At 39.8% G+C, this 17849-nt stretch overlaps 1 pseudogene; it reads right to left on the bottom strand.

Annotated features, from left to right (window-relative positions):
• Positions 1–16759: 16759 nt before the first annotated feature.
• On the bottom strand, positions 16760–17177 carry LOC103565560 (gamma-aminobutyric acid receptor-associated protein-like 1 pseudogene; annotated as a pseudogene).
• Positions 17178–17849: the final 672 nt, after the last annotated feature.

The raw sequence follows: 17849 nt of genomic DNA, 5'->3' as shown, positions 1-17849 counted from the left end.
TCATAGAAAAAAATTGTTAATTGCAAAGCCCTTAGTCTGCAGAAAATGGGTCCATCAATTACCAGGCAAAATTAAACTTGGTTCTTCCTTAAACTTTTAATTTAATTTAATTTATTATTTTTTTTGAAGAAGAAGATCAGCCCCGAGCTAGCATCTGCTTCCAGTCTTCCTCTTTTTGCTGAGGAAGACTGGCCCTGAGCTCACATCCGTGCCCATCTTTCTCTACTTTATATGTGGTATGCCTACCACAGCATGGCTTGCCAAGTGGTGCCATGTCCGCACCCAGGATCCAAATCGGTGAACTCTGGGCCACCGAAGCGGAACGTGTGCACTTAATGTCTGCACCACTGGGCTGGCGCCTTCCTTAAACTTTTAAATCCACTCTATAAATCTTATTTCATTTAAAAATGTAGTAAGTTATAATAATTACTTTAAAGGGCATTTGCTAAACATTTGGTCCCATTTATAAACTTGGATAATTGAACTTATTTTTTGAATTGCACTTGCAAATTTAACATATTCAGTGTTCTTTGGCTATGTACTAATTGTCTGACAAATTTTCCCAAGTATTAAATAATTTTTATAATGCCAAAAAAATTAAACTTATAAGTATGGTGAATCTTATAATCTTTTAAGTGTTCTGACACTGTAAGCTTAAGACATTTAAGATAAATATGTATATAAAGAGATTTATTATAAGGAATTGGTTCATGCGATTATAGAGCCCGACACATCTCAAGATCTGCAGTCTACAAGCTGGAGATTCAGGAGCCAATGGTGTAGTTCTGGTTCCAAAGGTGGCAGGCTCAAGACCCAAGAAGAGTCAACGTTTCAGTTCTAGTCTGAAGACAGGAAAAGACCCATGTCTGAGCTCAAGGTAGTCAGGCAAGAGAAGTTCCTTCTTACTCAGGTTTTTAGTTCTATTTAGGTCTACATTTGTGTAGATGAGGCCCACTCCTGTTAGGAAGGCCAATCGGCGTTCCTCAGTCTACTGATGCAAATGTTAATCTCATCCGGAAACATCCTCACAGACGGATCCAGAATGTTTGACCAAATGTCTGCACACCCGAGGCCCAGTCAAGTTGACACATGAAATTAATCATCACAACTCTACTCTTTGTCAACTTGACACCCATACTTATCTCCATAAATCATGCTTAATTCCCAAATAAAGACAATAGTGAGGTCATAATTCCACTTAAGATGATACAACTATCCTGCGTACATCTGAAAATGCACTAATCCCTTCCCCAGGAAAGGAAGTAAAGTCCTTGAGGGATATTTACTCTTCTCCTGATATCCTGTAGCTTAAATAATACTATGTAAAATTTAAAAAACTTTAATACTATGATAGAAAGTCAGTGTATCTTATGTTACATGATAAAGCAACAAAGGAGGGATGAAAGCAAAGATATTTGCTTATTATGTATTAATATATATACATATATGCACATATGAGACATTCATAAAAAATAAAGAGAAAATACTCCCAACAATTATAATTCTTGTTTCTGTAACTGGCCACATGGTCATAGCTGGTATTTATAATTATCTTCTTCAACTACCCACTCGGTATTCCCTTTGCCTTCAGCAAGCACCTCAGCGGTTCATGATTCATTACCTAGTGGAGTGACCCAAACATTCATTCCTGAAGGGTCTGGGCCATCAGCAGTCATGCCTGGATTGCGTTGTTGTAGTTTTCCATTGACTTTAATCACAGGGCATGGTAATACTGAGAGATGCCATAAGGGATCTCCTGTATGCCTGACATACTCTTCCTTACCTCCGTCATGGAGTAAGCAGTCCAGTTTCCTCTTGGTAGTCAGGATCAATCGCCCCAGCCTGCATAGTAATTCCCTTCTTTACTTCTTGATTCTGAGGCATGAGAAGCCCAAAATAGTTGGTTGGCAGTCTTAACTTCTAGTTGAATAGAATCACTATTGTGTCTCTTGAAAACACTCCTCCCTTTGGAACTATGACCTCTAGGTAAGCAGCCCATAGAGTGACAAGAACAGGAAGCAAAAATTTTGCTAGTGGGTCACTAGGGGTAATAATGATGGTGCCACTCCCACTTCTGCCTCTTGATTGCCGGATCCGGGAATCTTGGCTATCACAGAAACAGCATACCATGTATTAGAAGCTGATTCGGAGCATATACAGCCTTCTGGAGAACCTTGCCCCAGCCATGCAAAGTATTGACAGGTGGCTGGCTCCGTAATTGAATCTTCAAAAGGCCATTCTACTGTTCTGTTGAGCCAGGTACTTCAGAATGGTGGGGAACATGGTAAGACCAATGAATTCCATGAGCGTGGGCCCATTGCTGCATTTCGTTTGCTGTGAAGTGAATTCCTTGATCAGAAGCAATGCTGTGTGGCTTGTATAAAACATTTTATATTGATAAATCTATTTTAAGCTGATAACAACTTAAGTTCAAATGCATACTAAAGCTCTACATTTTTATTTTCCCCTCTCCCCCATGTTTTGTGTTTTTGATGTCACAATTTACATCTTTTTATGTATCCATTAACAAATTACTGTAGTTATAATTGTTTTACTACTTTTGTCTTTTAACCTTCTTACTAGATTTACAAATGATTTAACCACAACCATTACAAGATTGGAGTATTCTGAATTTAACTGTGTATTTATCTTTACCAGTGAGATTTATGCTTTCATATGTTTTCTTGTTATTAATTAGCACCCTTTTTTTTCAGCTTGAAGAAGTCCTTTTAACATTTCTTGTAAGGCCAGACTAGAGGTGATGAACTCCTTCAGCTTTTGCTTGTCTGAAAAACTCTTTATCTCTTTTTCAATTCTGAAGGACAGCTTTGCTGGATAGAGTATTCTCAGTTGACAGATTTTTTCCTTTGGCACTTTGACTATATGCCACTCTCTTTTGGTTTGCAAAGTTTCTGCTGAAAAATATGCTGAAGTCTAATGGGGATTCCCTTTAGAATGAGTTGTTTTCCTGTTGCTGCTTTTAAGATTCTCTCCTTGTCTTTAACTTTCGACAATTTAATTATAATATGTCTTGGTATGGGTTTTTTTTTTTTTTTTTGATTCATCTCTTTTGGAACTCTCTGGCTTCCTAGATCTGAATATGTCTTTCTTTCACCAGGTTAGGGAGGTTTTCAGCCATTATTTCTTCAGATAAGCTTTCTGCCCCTTTCTCTCTCTCTTCTCCTTCTAGGACCCCTAGATATGAATGTTGGCTTGCTTGATGATGCTCTATAAGTCCCTTAAGCTATCTTCCTTCTTTTTCATTCTTTTTTTCTTTTTGCTCCTCTGACTGGATGAATTCCACTGCCCTGTCTTCAGGTTCACTGATCCTTTCTTCCACTTCATATAGTTGAACTTCTACTAGTGTTGAACCTCTCTATTGAATTTTTTAGTTCAGTTATTGTATTCTTCAGCTCTATTATTTGTTTAGTACTTTTTAATAATTTCTGTCTCTTTGCTGAAATTCTCGCTTTGTTCATGCTTTATTCTTCTGACTTCAGTGAGCATCTTTATGACTATTATTTTGAACTCTTTATCAGGTACATCACTTATCTCCATTCCATTAAGGTCTTTTCCCAAGGTTTTATCTTGTTCTTTTGTTTGGAACATATTCCTTTATTTCTTCATTTTCCTTGATTCTCTGTGTTGGTTTCTGTACATTGGATAAACAGCCACCTCTCCCAGTCTTGAAGGAGTGGTCTTGTGTAGGAGATGAACATTATCCTTCAGCCTAGGCTAGCTCTTGGTTGTCTCCCAAACATTTGTGATTGACCAAGCGGGCTTCTCTGTTCTTGCTGTCTCCCAGTAGTTGAGGGTGTGCCAAGACCTGTTTCAGTGTGATTTTTTCCCCTCATTTTCCCAGTGTGTAGGAGTCACTCAGCTACTCTCTGGATTTCTTTCAGAGGGAATTGTTCCATGTGTAGCTGTAAATTTGATGTGTCCACAGGAGGAGGTAAGTTCAGTAGCCTCCTATGTCACCATCTTGACCTGGTACCCAGAAGCAATGCTGTGTGGAGTATCATGACAGTGGATATTAAAAGGAGCTCCTTTTTGTAACTTCTGAATATTTTGCTCATATGTATGTTAGACACCTATGGAGTTTTTGTTTTCTATTGATATTTGAAATTTTCCACTTACTCATATTTTGTGATTCCCTTAAGTTTCTCATTTTTTCTCATACCTTTAGTTTCAGTTTGCATCTTCACCTCTTTCTCAATAATTTCAAAGGCTGCAATCTGCTCCTTTGAGCCTTGATTTCTTTTTAGATTCATAATACTCAATGGCAGTTGATAATCATTTGTTTACTTTATTCTGCCATTCAGCTATCTTTTTCAACTTATGAACTTGTTCTTCCCCCCACCCCCATTGGCAGATGATTTTGGCTAGTTTCCAAAGCAGCAAATATCCTGCTGAATTTTTTTCTACTTGAATTTCACTGGATATAGGTGATAATTTCATAATTTCTCTCGGTCTAATTTGTCCTCCTTGGAATCTATAGGCTTCTTATTTCCTGCATTGGTTTGCTGATGGACATCTGCTCCTGCTGGGAACTCTACAAACATTGTCAACTCATTCCTCCAATGTTTTCTTTATTCCATACCTTTAATCTTAAATGTGGAAATCTTGCTCTATTCTAAAATTCTATTCTAATTTTAAATATGGCACTTTAAAAAATAATTTCCAAAGTTAACTCTGATTCCTTTTCCTAGATGTGACTAGTCCCCAAGTGTCATGAATATGAATGCTTTTTTTAAATCAAATACTGTAGGGTTAGCAATAAGAGCAGGATTTTACAAGGTAGTGCTGAACTTTAAGTGTAAGCTACAGTCCAGACATTGAAAGTCTCATGTTTTAGAGTTGGTAAAGATCTTAGATATTCTGGAAACTGAGGTCCCAGGTTTTAGATAACTTGCCCAAAATCATATAGCTATTACTTTATTAAATATTTATCAGTAAATTATATACCTTTCTTTTTTTTTTGGTAAGGAAGATTCGCCCTGAGCTAACATCCATTGCCACTCTTCCTCTATTTTGTATGTGGGATGCCTCCATAGCATGGCTGACAAGTGGAGTAGGTCTGCTCCCAGGATCCCAACCTGTGAACCCAGACTGCTGAAGAGAAACACATGGAACTTTAACTACTTGGTCACAGGGCTTGTCCCATATGCCTTTCTTCTTACTAAGAAATCCCTTACTTTCCACACACTGTACTCCATTTGAAATGAGATTGAAGAGGAATGGGTCATAGAAAGAACCAGTGTCCTTCTACACAGAAAGACGTTATCAGTTTCTAGATATATTTCGTAGTTAGTTTGTCTGGGTTTTAACTCAAAACATCTTTGCATCAAGACATATTCATCTGTGCTCTCTTCTCTCTCTCTGTCTCTATCTTCCACAGAGACAAGATAAAACTAACTTATGATACTTTGAAGAAGTTGGATCAAGTCAATTTTCTGTAGAATATTTTCTAGCCCTTTAGGGCTTCAGTGGGGACACTACCACTTTGTATATGTTACCAAACGCTGTGCCCTTTACATATATTCTCATTTACTCTTCCCAACAATCCTGAAAAGTGGCATTAATTTCATTTTACAGTTGGAGAATCTGAAGCTCAGATAAAATCATTTCTGAAGCACACACAGCTAATCAGTGGTAAAGTGAGAATTCAAATGTAAGAGATCTGGCTCTAAAATCCACTTTCTTTCCACTAAGTGGAAGTTTGAAAAGAACAAATACTTTCTTACCAAATACCAAAAGTAGGGATAGTTTATTTGTCAAATTTTTAAGCTCCTAATGATGTTATAACTTTCATAAGTTCACGTCTTTGACATTTTTTGGCTAATTACTGTAGTTCCAAGGCAGTGCTGTACGTGCAAAAGGGCTGTCCAACAAATGCTGTCGACTTAAATCCAAGTAAATTATCTCTTTTCTTGAATGATTGTTAATCATTAATTTACTGGCAAAAAAGCTACCATGTAGAAGTTTCCAGCATAGCCTACACAATATATGGTCAATTAATTTATGACAAAGGAGCCAAGAATATACGATGGGGAAAGGACAATCTCATCAATAAATGGTTTTGGGAAACTGCACGGCCACCTGCAAAAGAATGAAACTCAACCATTGTCTTGTACCATAAACAAAAATTAATTCAAAATGGATTAAAGGCTTGAATGTAAGACCTGAAACCATAAAACTCCTGGGAGAAAACATAGGCGGTAAGCTCCTTGACATCTGTCTTTGTGCGGAATTTTGGGATCTGACTCCAAAATCAGACTAAAAATATTTCTGCACAGCAGAGGAAATCATCAACAAAATGAAAAGGCAACCTACTGAATGGCAGAAAATATTTGCAAATCATATATCCAATAAGGGGTTTTAATATTCAAAATATAACTCAATAGCAGAAAAGAAAGCAAACAATTCAATTAAAAAATGGGTAGAGGATCTAAATAGACAGTTTTCCAAAGAAGATATACAAATGGCCAATAGGCACATGAAAATGTGTTCAACATCACTAATTATCTGGGAAATGCAAATCAAAACCAGCATGATGTGTCATCTCACACCTATTAGAATGGCTATGATCAAAAAGACAAGAAATAGCAAGTGTTGGAGAGGATGTAGAGAGAAGGGAACACTCATACACTGTTGGTGGGAATGTAAATTGGTGCAGCCACTATGGAAAACTCTATGGAGTTTCTTTAAAAAAATTAAGTATAGAGCTACCGTATAATCCCATTATTCCACTTCTGGGTATTCATCCAAACAAAACAGAAACATTAATTCAAAAAGATATAAGCATCCGTATGTTCATTACAGCATTATTTATAATAACTAAGATGTGGAAACAACCTAAGTGTCCATCGATGGAGAGACGGATAAAGAAGATGTGATATATGTATATATTTATGTGATATATGTATACACACACACACGTGCGTGCGCACGCGCACACACACACACACACAGACACTGGAATACTACTCAGCCATAAAAAAGAAGGAAATCTTGCCATTTGCGACAACCTGGATGGACTTTGAGGGTATTATGCTAAGTGAAATAAGTCAGAGAAAGGCAAATATCATATGAGTTCACTTATGTGTGGAGTCTAAAAAACAAAACAAATGAACAAATAAAACAAAACTCATACAGAGAACAGATTGATGGTTATCAGAGGGAAGGGGGTTGGAGGGCAGGCAAAAAGGGGTCAACTGTATGGTGATGGATGGTAACTAGACTTATTGTGATGATCGTGTTGTAGTGTATACAAAGATCAAATTATTATGTTGTACACCTGAAACTAATATAATGTTATATGCCAATTTTAGCTCAACTAAAAAAATAAATTAATTAGTTAAAAGTTTTCAGTATCTTCTCCGTATTGTAAGTGATCTAGAAAGGATCACTTGAATAGTTATGTAATTTAAACGCAAATATGTCCCCACTTCCCCAGGGAAAGAGTGTAGTGGCAATTTCCCATGACTTTCCCTTACCCTTTTGGTGTGAAAATCTTGACACTGGGGAGAAAATGTGCAAATTTACTCCAGAACCAGTAAGCTTTCTGAGAGCAAAGAGGTGGAGGCCTTGACCAACTTTAGGGTCAATGTAAAACTTCTCTGATGATCTGAGATGGTCCCCACTGAGATACGCTGGCAGGCTGTCTCCCTGAAAGATCCCCAGGGAGGAGCACTCTATGAAGGAAGAGAAAATGCAGTGACAATGGCTAACATTGGTACTTAGCCTTGGCTGCATCTGGAAGCTCTTCCTGAACCAGCTGCTCCAGTATGGGGAATCCCTGGTGCTGTGTAACCTTAGGGGCATGAGCTTGGAACACAAAACTGGAGAAAAAGGCTGTTTTCTCTTGAGGAATCTCTAAGACCTCTGCAAGAAGCTGGAAGATCGATGGCTCCATCACAAACATAAGCAAGGGTACAGAGGTAATTCAGGAACTGCTGTTTCAATGATAAAATGGAGCGACAAGAGCGGCATTGGCAGTGACAGATGCATCAGCTGCAGGAAAGAACCGTGCAGTGTTCAGTCTAGTGGACTGATCACGCAGTTCTTTCTCCACATAGCCTCTCCAAAGCTAAACTGGCCCCTTTGCACTCACTGAGTCCCCGGAGTTCTTGGACAAATCACTATCGGGGAGGTGGCCAGATTTAGCAAAACATAAACAAATAAAATTACAGGATGCCCAGTTAAATTAGAATTTCAGATAAACAACAAATAGTTTTCAGTATAAGTTCTGAATATTTCTATGTTCTATGTAATATTTATCTGAAATTCTAATTTAACTGGGTGTCTTGTATTTTTATCCATCAACCCCACCTCCAAGGTAAAAACTTCAGAAAATACTATAACTAGTATTTTTTCTGTAATCAAATTGTACCTGTGCCACGATTACAGCACTTCATACTGTATGGCAGTCGCTGATTTTCTCATGAGGCTCCTCCAGTTTTCTGTGAGCTCTTCAAGGGAATGCACTGGGTTTTCCCCATGTCTGTATCCCTGAAGCTCAACACGATATCTGGGATAGTCATGTTTGTTAAATGCTAAATAAATACTTGAGTAAATTAATTCCAGTTTCAATGAACGTGGGCAAATTGTCATTCCACCCGGTAGAGGGCAGCTGTGCACACGGTACTGCACAGAGCAAGCCCTACAACAGGGCTGAGCAAAGCAGCCTTCTGAACTCGAGAAATTCTCTACCTCTAGCCCTCTAAGTACAGCAGTGCTGGCCTCTCCTCACACCCCACCCCTGGCCTGTGCCAAGACATGCAGAATCAAGATCAGTCGGTCCATGCAAAAGGCTCATTCATCCTGCACAATTCTTATTGTGCATCCTGTCCTCTCTTCTCTTTAGAAATGCAGAACCCTCTTACTGAAAACATCTGAAAAAAAAAATCCATATTGCCGATCTTTTTTTTGAATAAGCATTGTTTGATGCATTTATACAGAATTGTAACTATTCTAGGTGTTGCCATCATCCTTTAATATATTACATTAATATAACCTTTAAAAAATTATTTCCATTTGACATTTTGGCTCATATCATATGCTAAGCTGCCTATCAGAGGAAAAAAATAGAAGTAATCATGTTCATAAATGATGTTGTATTTCTATTATAGCTTTATACAGTATGCAGGGGAAAAAACACTATTACTCTTGTTTTTCCATTAGGAAAAAGACCGACTGAGATGCAGTAATTTCTATGACAATAAAAAGGTGGCTTCTAGTGTGATTGGAACTCTATAAAGTACTGTGCAAAACAAAAGTGAATACTTAACGTGCTATCTCAATAACCCCTCACAACTATTCTATGAAATAGGCAAGGGTAGGTTTACCATGAAGCTAAGGAAATGTAAGTTTCAGGATCCTCACTTGGGTGATCTCTCCCCGGTTCCTGAAAGAGGCTGCAGCAATATCTTTGCCTGGCCATATATTTTGGTTAGGATTTGCGAAAGTAAGATATTTTAATGACTATTGGTTAAGACCACTGATTTGACTTCATTTCCCCTCTTTCACTTACCTTCACCTTCAGAGTAGGGTTGAAAGGGCTTTAGACAATTTAAGGATGTGACTGTGGGGATCTTGAATTGGGGATACTTTTAGTTTGAGTTTATGTGATGTATTTTTGTGTTTCGCAGTCAGTTCTGTGTATTGTATATATATTGAGAAGTTGAATCATGATTTAAATATGTCCCATCATGTCCAGCACCAATATTTCTCAGAATTCCTGTGTTTGTAGGTCAAAAACTTATAAGAACTTCAAACAGCAAGTATATATGTGTGAATTCGTATTTTTTTTATATCTCAGCTATCAGTAATAAAATTAAAAATCAGCCAACCAAGCTGGAAGACTAAATTGTTTTCCTGTTCTCACTATAGAAAATGGTAGTATGTGCAACATTACATCATACAAAGAGACATTCAAAGAGAATGAAGCCTAAACACAGAGGGAGAAAGTATATATGAGAGATGTATCATGTAGTTAATAAAATCTCCTGTTATTTTCCTGGATTTTGTGATGATGTGGTATTTGTCAACTTTTTTTAAAGATTTTATATTTCCTTTTTCTTCCTGAAGCCCCCTGGTACACAGTTATATATTTTTAGTTGTGGGTCCTTCTAGTTGTGGCATGTGGGATGCCGCCTCAACATGGCTTGATGAGCAGTGCCATGTCTGTGCCCAGGATCCAAACCAGTGAAACCCTGGGCCACCAAAGCGGAGCGCATGAACTTAACTACTCGGCCATGGGGCTGGCCCCTTGTCAGCTTTTTAAAATCTGTACTGTGTTTTGATATCCTTTCTTCTTCATACCTAGTTTTTTGTTTGTTTGTTGAGGAAGATTAGCTCTGAGCTAATATCTGCCTCCAATCCTTCTCTCATTTTTCTGAGGAAAACCAGCCCTGAGCTCACATCCGTGTCCATCTTCCTCTACTTTACATGTGGGACGCCTACCACAGCATGGCTTGATGAGAGGTGCTAGGTCTGCACCCAGGATCCCAACTGGCAAACCCCAGGCCCCTGGAAAGTGCAAACTTTACCACTGCACCACTGGGCCAGGCCCCATACCTAATTTTGTATTCATAAATTTTTATTCTTTTCCGTAAACATGGGCTCTCAAAACTGTATAAGGACTGCTGGGAAGATGGCAGCATAGGAGGACTCAGAATTCACCTCCTCCCACGGACACAACAAATCTACAACTAGCGGAAAAATTAACTCTGAGAGAGAACTGGAAACTGGATAAAAATAACCCCCACAACAAAGGACAACACTGAAAGAGGTGGAAGAGGCAGAAATACCTTTCTGCTGAGGATGAAACCACATTCTAGGCGCAGTGCTTCATGGCTGGGAGCAATCTTAAGGGATGAAGCTTTTCTTGGAGGAATGGGGGATCTGAGTGGAAGAGCTACGCCACAATAAGTAGCTTTTGAATTCAGCACAGTTTTGATGAGTGTCATAATACCTGGCTTTTCTGGCTATTAGAACTAACAGGGAATACCCCTAGAAAAGGTATTGAATATAAGAGAAAGAAAAGCCTGCTCTTAAAGGGCCCACACATAGATTCACCCATTCCGAAAACCAACACAAAATCACCAGAGAGAAAGGTGCATAGTCCTTTGGCAAAAGAGACTCACCTGATAAGCTCTGAGCACAACGCAATGAGGTAGGAGGCAGCTGGGGCCATCACCCCAGGGACTGAGACACTGTGGCAGCCATTATTGTGACCTAGTACAAGTGTGCTGACACAGATGCTGGCAGAAGCCCTTGGATTTCTTCCTCTGGCCTATTACCCCAAGAGTATCCCTTGCCCACTAGAGCACTTGATTTAATCCAGCTCAGCCAGGGCAGGCAGCCTGCCCTAGGGACTGGCCCCACCCACCAGCAAGCCTGTGGAGAACTTGTGGGCCTGGGTAGGTGAGGTGTGTGGGTCCTCTGCAGTGGGGTGAGTGGGTCTGCCTTAGTGGAGTGGGGTGTGCACGCAGGGCAGGCCTATATTGGCAGGGTGTGTGGGCCTGCAGGCAGTGGGGTGTGTTGGCTGCAGCAGACTTGTGCTGCTGGCCCTCTCAAACAGCCACACGGGGGATCTGCCCCACCTTCCAATGCCTGAAATGATTGTGTGCTGCCATGCGTGGGGTCAGCCCCACCCCGCTGAGCTCCTGAGAGAGCTGATAACAGCCTTGCACTCCAGAGGCCTATAGCAATTGTGAGCCTCTGAGCCTAGCAAGCAGCCACACTGGGGGCCTGACTCACTTAACAGCAAAACAGCAGGATGTGTATGCTATTAAACCTGGAAGGCAGCCATGCTGGGGCTTGCCCCCCACTCCCCCCAAAAAAAGTGACTAAAGTGACCATAGCAACCATGTGCGGCTGAGCCTTACAACCAGCCTGCCCAGGGGTCAGCCTAGCCTACCTGTGCACCTGCAGCAAAAGCAGCCCTGCCACAACAGAAGGGCACACATAGCCCACATATGGGACACTCTGGGAACATTTGGAACTGGTGATGAGAGGGAAGCACATTGCTGGGCCCCATAAGCCCTCTCTTACATAAGAATTATATCTCCAAGATTGGGAGACATAGCTGACCTACCTAATACATAGATACAAGCACAGAGAAGTAGGCAAAATGAAGAGACCAAGGAATATGTTCCAAATAAGGGAACAGGACAAATCCTCAGAAAAAAGAACTAAATGAACCCAGCAAAAATATCCTTCAAATAACCCAGCGAAAATATCCTTCAAATACACCCAGCGAAAATATTCTTCAAATACGATGGAGAAATAAAAACTTTCCCAGATAAACAAAGATTAAGGGAGTTCATTGCCACAAAACCTCCTCTTCAGGAAATCCTCAGGAAAAGCCTCATTCCTGAAAAATCCAAAAAAGGAAAGGGGCTACAAAACCAAGAGCAGAGGAGATAAGTAGAAGGACAACAACAGAGAGTAGCAGCTCTTCATCAGAACAGATTAAACCATGGGACGAGAAACAAAGGAAATTGAAGAAAACCGGAAAACAAGACATAAAATGGCAGTGGTAGGCCCCCACATCTCAATAATCACTCTAAATGTAAATGGATTGAACTCCCCAATCAAAAGACACAGAGTGGCAGGATTGATCAAAGAACAAGACCCAACAATATGCTGCCTCCAGGAAACACACCTCAGCCCCAAAGACAAACACAGACTCAGAGTGAAGGGATGGAGAACAATACTCCAAGCTAATAATGAACAAAAGAAAGCAGATGTCGCTATACTAATATCAGACAAGGCAGACTTCAAAGCAAAACAGATAAAGAAAGACAAAGAGGGACAGTATATAATGATAAAAGGGACTCTCCACCAAGAAGACATAACACTTATAAATATATACGCACCCAACACAGGAGCACCAAAATTTGTAAAGCAACTCTTAACAGAACTAAAAGAAGACATCAACAACAATACAATAATAGTAGGGGACCTCAACACACCATTAATACCAATGGACAGAACATCCAGACAGAAAATCAACAAGGAAATAATAGAATTAAATGAAAAACTAAATGAAACAGAGATAAACAATCTACCCAATAAAGAGTACAAACTGGTAGTCATAAGGATACTCAGTGATCTTGGGAGAAGAATAGATGAACACAGTGAGAAAGTCAACAAAGAACTGGAAAATATAAAAAAGAACCAATCAGAACTGAAGAATACCATAATGGAAATGAAAAATTCACTAGAGGGAATCAACAGTGGAGTAGAAGACATAGAAGAATGGGTCAGGGAGCTGGACAAAAGACTAGAGGAAATCACCCAAGCTGAAGAGAAAAAAGAAAAAAGGATAAAAAAAAATGAAGACCATCTAAGGGACCCCTGGGATAAGATCAAGCATACTAACATCTGTGTTAGAGGTGTCCCAGAAGGAGAAGAGAGAGACAAAGGGCCAGAGAACATATTTGAAGAAATAATAGCTGAAAACTTTCCTAACTTAAGGAAGGAAATAGATATCCAGGTACAGGAAGCAGGGAGAGCACCAAACAAGATGAACCCAAAGAGGCCCACACCAAGACAAATTATAATTAAAATGTCAAGAATTAAAGATAAAGAGAGAATCCTAAAAGCCACAAGAGAAAGGCAACAAGTGACATACACAGGAAACCACATACAGCTATCAGCTGACTTTCAGCAGAAACCTTATAGACTAGAACAGAGTAACACGATATATTCAAAGTGCCAAAAGTAAAAACCTACAGCCAAGAATACTCTATCCGGCAAGGTTATCATTCAGAATGAAAGGAGAGATAAAGGGTTCTCCAGACAAGCAAGAACTATGGGAGTTACCACCACTAAATCAGCCTTATGAAGAATGTTAAAAGGACTTACTTAAGTGGAAAAGAGAAGAGCACAAATAGGAATAAGAAAATTATCAAAGAAAAACAAATCACTGCTAAAGGCAAATATATAGTAAAAGTAGCAGATCAACCATCTATAAAGCTAGTTCGAAAGTCAAAAGACAAAAGTACTAAAAATGTCTGTCTCCATGATAAGAGGTTACAGGATACATACACACAAAAGAGAGGTTAAATACAATATCAAAAATATAAAATGGAGGAGTGAGGAGTAAAAGTGTAGGGCTTTGAGTAAGCAGTCAAACTTGAGACCGTCAACTTAACATAGATTACAATTTACATAGGTTATTACATATAAACCTTATTATAATCACAAACCAAAAACCTACAATAAATACACAAAAAATTAAGAGAAAGGCACCCAAACATAATATTAAAGAAAGTCATCAAATCATAAGGGAAGAGAGCAAGAGAAGAAGACAGGAACAGAGGACTACTAAAACACCCAGAAAAAAAGTAACAAGATGATAATAAGTACATATTCATCAATAGCTACTTTAAATGTCAATGGACTAAATGCTCCAATCAAAAGACAAAAACTTGTACGTGAATCTGCATAGCAGCATGATTCGTAATAGCCGAAAAATGGAAACAACTCAAATATCCATCAACTGATAAATACATAGACAAAATGTAGTATATTCATACAGTGGAATATTACTCAGGCATAAAAAGAAGTGAAGTTCTGATTCATGTTACAACATAGATGAACCTGGAAAACATCATACTAAGTGAAAGAAGCTGTACGCAAAAAGGCTGCATATTATATGATTCCACTTATAGGAAACATCCAGAATAGACAAATCCAGAGACAGAAAGTAGATTAGTGATTGCCAGGGGCTGAGGGGAGCTGGACCTGGTGAGTGATTGCTGGTGGATATGGGTTTCTTTTGGAGGTCATGAAAAATGTTTGCGAATTTGGTATAGGTGCTCGTTGTACAACCTAGCGATTATACTAAGAGCCACTGAAGTGTACAGTTTAAAAGGGTGAACTTTATGGTATGTGAACTGTATAAATTTAAAAGACAGGCAAAAAAGAGTTAAATTTCTCATTCTGAGGCATTTTTTTTACATACAAAACCATCATAAACTAATACGAAAGATCTATTAAAATTCTAGCCAAGATTTCTTTTACCATAGGGTTGTTTTTCATTTTTTGGAAAGAGACCTACTTGTACTGGTGCTACAAGCTGAACAATTTTTGTTATCTAGAGTTCTGAGCATGTACTTGGCAGTCGATAAATGTTTTGTTTTATTGATGGGTTCTCCATTTCTTGTCTAACCGATAAATTACTGAAAAATGCATTGGACCTTATATCTAAGAAGGAAGAGACTGGAGGAATAAATGTAAGTGTGAGGAGAAGGTGACACACACGCTCAGTGATGTACCTTTTCTGGTTGGCTCCCCAGCAAGCATGGTCTAGCTCTGCTGTGGTACAAATTCTTCGAGTTCAAGGGGAAACTTGGAGGTAGATCTCATACTGAAATTCTTCAGCAAACGAGTCACAAAATATCACAGGCGTGTTTTCTCAGGAGTTATTTCTATTCCTCTCCTGAAAAGCAATTCAGTTTGCCCAGCTCCGGTTTCTCTCACTCAGAGTTTGGATTTTTTTTAGGTGGGGGGGTGGTTAAGGTATGCAATTATTTTATTTCCTTGGCCTGACAGTATAAAATTCATTATACAAGAACCTGCAGCTGATAGAACTGACACACAGATTTCCCCCATAGGAAGAACACTTTTCATGAGCAGAGATGAACTGAAATGTCAAGTCTGAGTGCAATTCCTGCTCCCCACCCCCACCCATATAATAACCCCTAAAGTGAAAATAATCCGAATCAACAGAATCCCCATGAATTACTAAAAGTCATCCCCTCAAACTTTCCTAACTAGCAGTAGCAGTAGATGAAAAACCAAAGGAGGGATGCAGCTGGCCATCTGTTAGCATTTCTGTGCGTGTTAGGCTGAAGGGACAGCAGCAAGAGGGCAAGAATTCTGGATGAGTGGGAGATGTAGACAATCTGCCTTACCTCATACCTGCCTCTTCCGTACATAAGACATCTCTGTCCCCACACACGGAGTGAAGTTTGCGGAATGCTGGAGGAGTGGTTTTAGCCTGTAATTGAAAATGGCTAAGGCTCATTAAAGTCTAAGGCAGGTGTGGAATAAGGGGCACCAGCAGGTTAGACAGAGATGCTCAATAATTAGCAATTCCGCTTTAATGCCATCGAAACTATCTTCACAATCACAATGTCCTTCTCTCCTTATTCCTATTTTCCAATAGTAAGAGAGCGCCATCTAAATTTCTGTGTCTGATGTCTATCACTACCACTGAGGTCATACTCTGATATTTGTGTGTGAGATTAGGATTGGGATGGGGGTAGGTGTGGAGATAGAAGAGATCACGCATCACAACGTCTTAATTACAATAGATCCCTTTTGGTCCCGGGGAATGGTCCACTGCCAATAGTCTAAAAGATTCCCATCCGCTTTCCCTACCCATCTTGTGCACATGTCAAAAACAGAGTGTCTGCCCAAAGAGAAGAGCAGGAAGTTGCTGCTGGTCCATAATCATCTCTGGGCCCAACTTGCCTACCTCCTCAGGCTTCTATGAAATCGCACAAAAATGAATTCGCAGCAATGCTGTGAAATTATGTCATCCCCATTCCTCTAACAAAGCCAATCCAACAGCTCTGTCTGGACGTGCTTTCTCCCTGGGCTGAGGAAGCAGCAAAAAGTATTAATTGAGTGTGTGAAAATACAGTGCCGCCGTGTGCGGTGTAGTGTTTCCAGATGTCTTCACCTCTGTCTCCTCCACAGTGGGAGCCCTCCCTCTCTTTCCCCAAGTCCCGCACATACCCATCCCGCTACCCCCTAGTCCAGTGCTCCCATCTGCTGGGCTTCCACCACTCACTTCCCATAGACACTCTCATCACTGCAGGCCACATACAGAAAATAGTCTCCCTCATGGTTGTCCTCATACAGCTGGCCCATTACAGCGCTGGTGGGACGGATAGTGTTGTTGACAAAGAGGAATAAGGCGTCCTCAGGTCTCAGGTGGATCCTCTTCCAGATTAAGAAGTAGAACTGGCCAACAGTGAGGTCAGAGGGCGCTAGGTACTTCCTCTCGTCCAGATCAGGCACTCTGACTTTAGTAGATTTCTCCACGATCACAGGGACTCTGTCTGGATATTTCTTCCAGATCTTTTCTCCTTTCTTTTCCAATATTTAAAGGGATGGTCCTTCTTCTACTGGAACTTCATGATGGACCCCAGGGTTTCTAAGATCCCTGGACAGGGCCTGCCTCCCTCACTGGTGACAGTGTCTCTCCTGTCTTGCTTCCCTCTGCCGAACTTCAATATGTATCAGAATCTCTTTGGAAATGGCAGCTCCTGTCCCAAGGCAGCCTGGCAGAGTTTTCAGAAGGGATTTTGGGTCCCCTGATGAGGAGGTAGGGGATGGCCAGGTTGGATTCTTATCCTTAAACTCAGAATAACATATTCAGATTTTATTTACACCCAGTTCTCATTAAATGGGTACAAATTGGTGTGCTTCATCCTTTTATCTCCTCAGAATTTCTTTTGGTGACAGTAATAGTGACTGCTATGAAATATTTGTGTATTTGAATATATGTATTCAAAAATATATATGTATTTTCCATATATTCAAATTTTCAATAAATACCAATATTAAATTCAAATATTATATAGGAGAGCAAAATCTATAATCCCACCCCACAGATATCATTGTTAAGACTATGTTGTAGATAGGCCCATACAAATCCCTACATCCACATCAGTGGGTCTCAATCCAGGGCAATCTTGCCCTCTACAGACATTTTTGGTTATCACAACAGGGCAGGGAAAGGAGTGCTGTTGGGAGTACTAATGGCATCTGATGTGTTGGGGCCCAAGATGGCACTAAACATCCTACAATACACAGGATAGCCC

Source organism: Equus przewalskii, chromosome 28, assembly GCF_037783145.1.
Source record: "Equus przewalskii isolate Varuska chromosome 28, EquPr2, whole genome shotgun sequence".
Lineage (NCBI taxonomy): Eukaryota > Metazoa > Chordata > Mammalia > Perissodactyla > Equidae > Equus > Equus przewalskii.
Note: the sequence above shows the minus strand (reverse complement) of the source record. Positions and strands in the feature narration are given on the sequence as shown.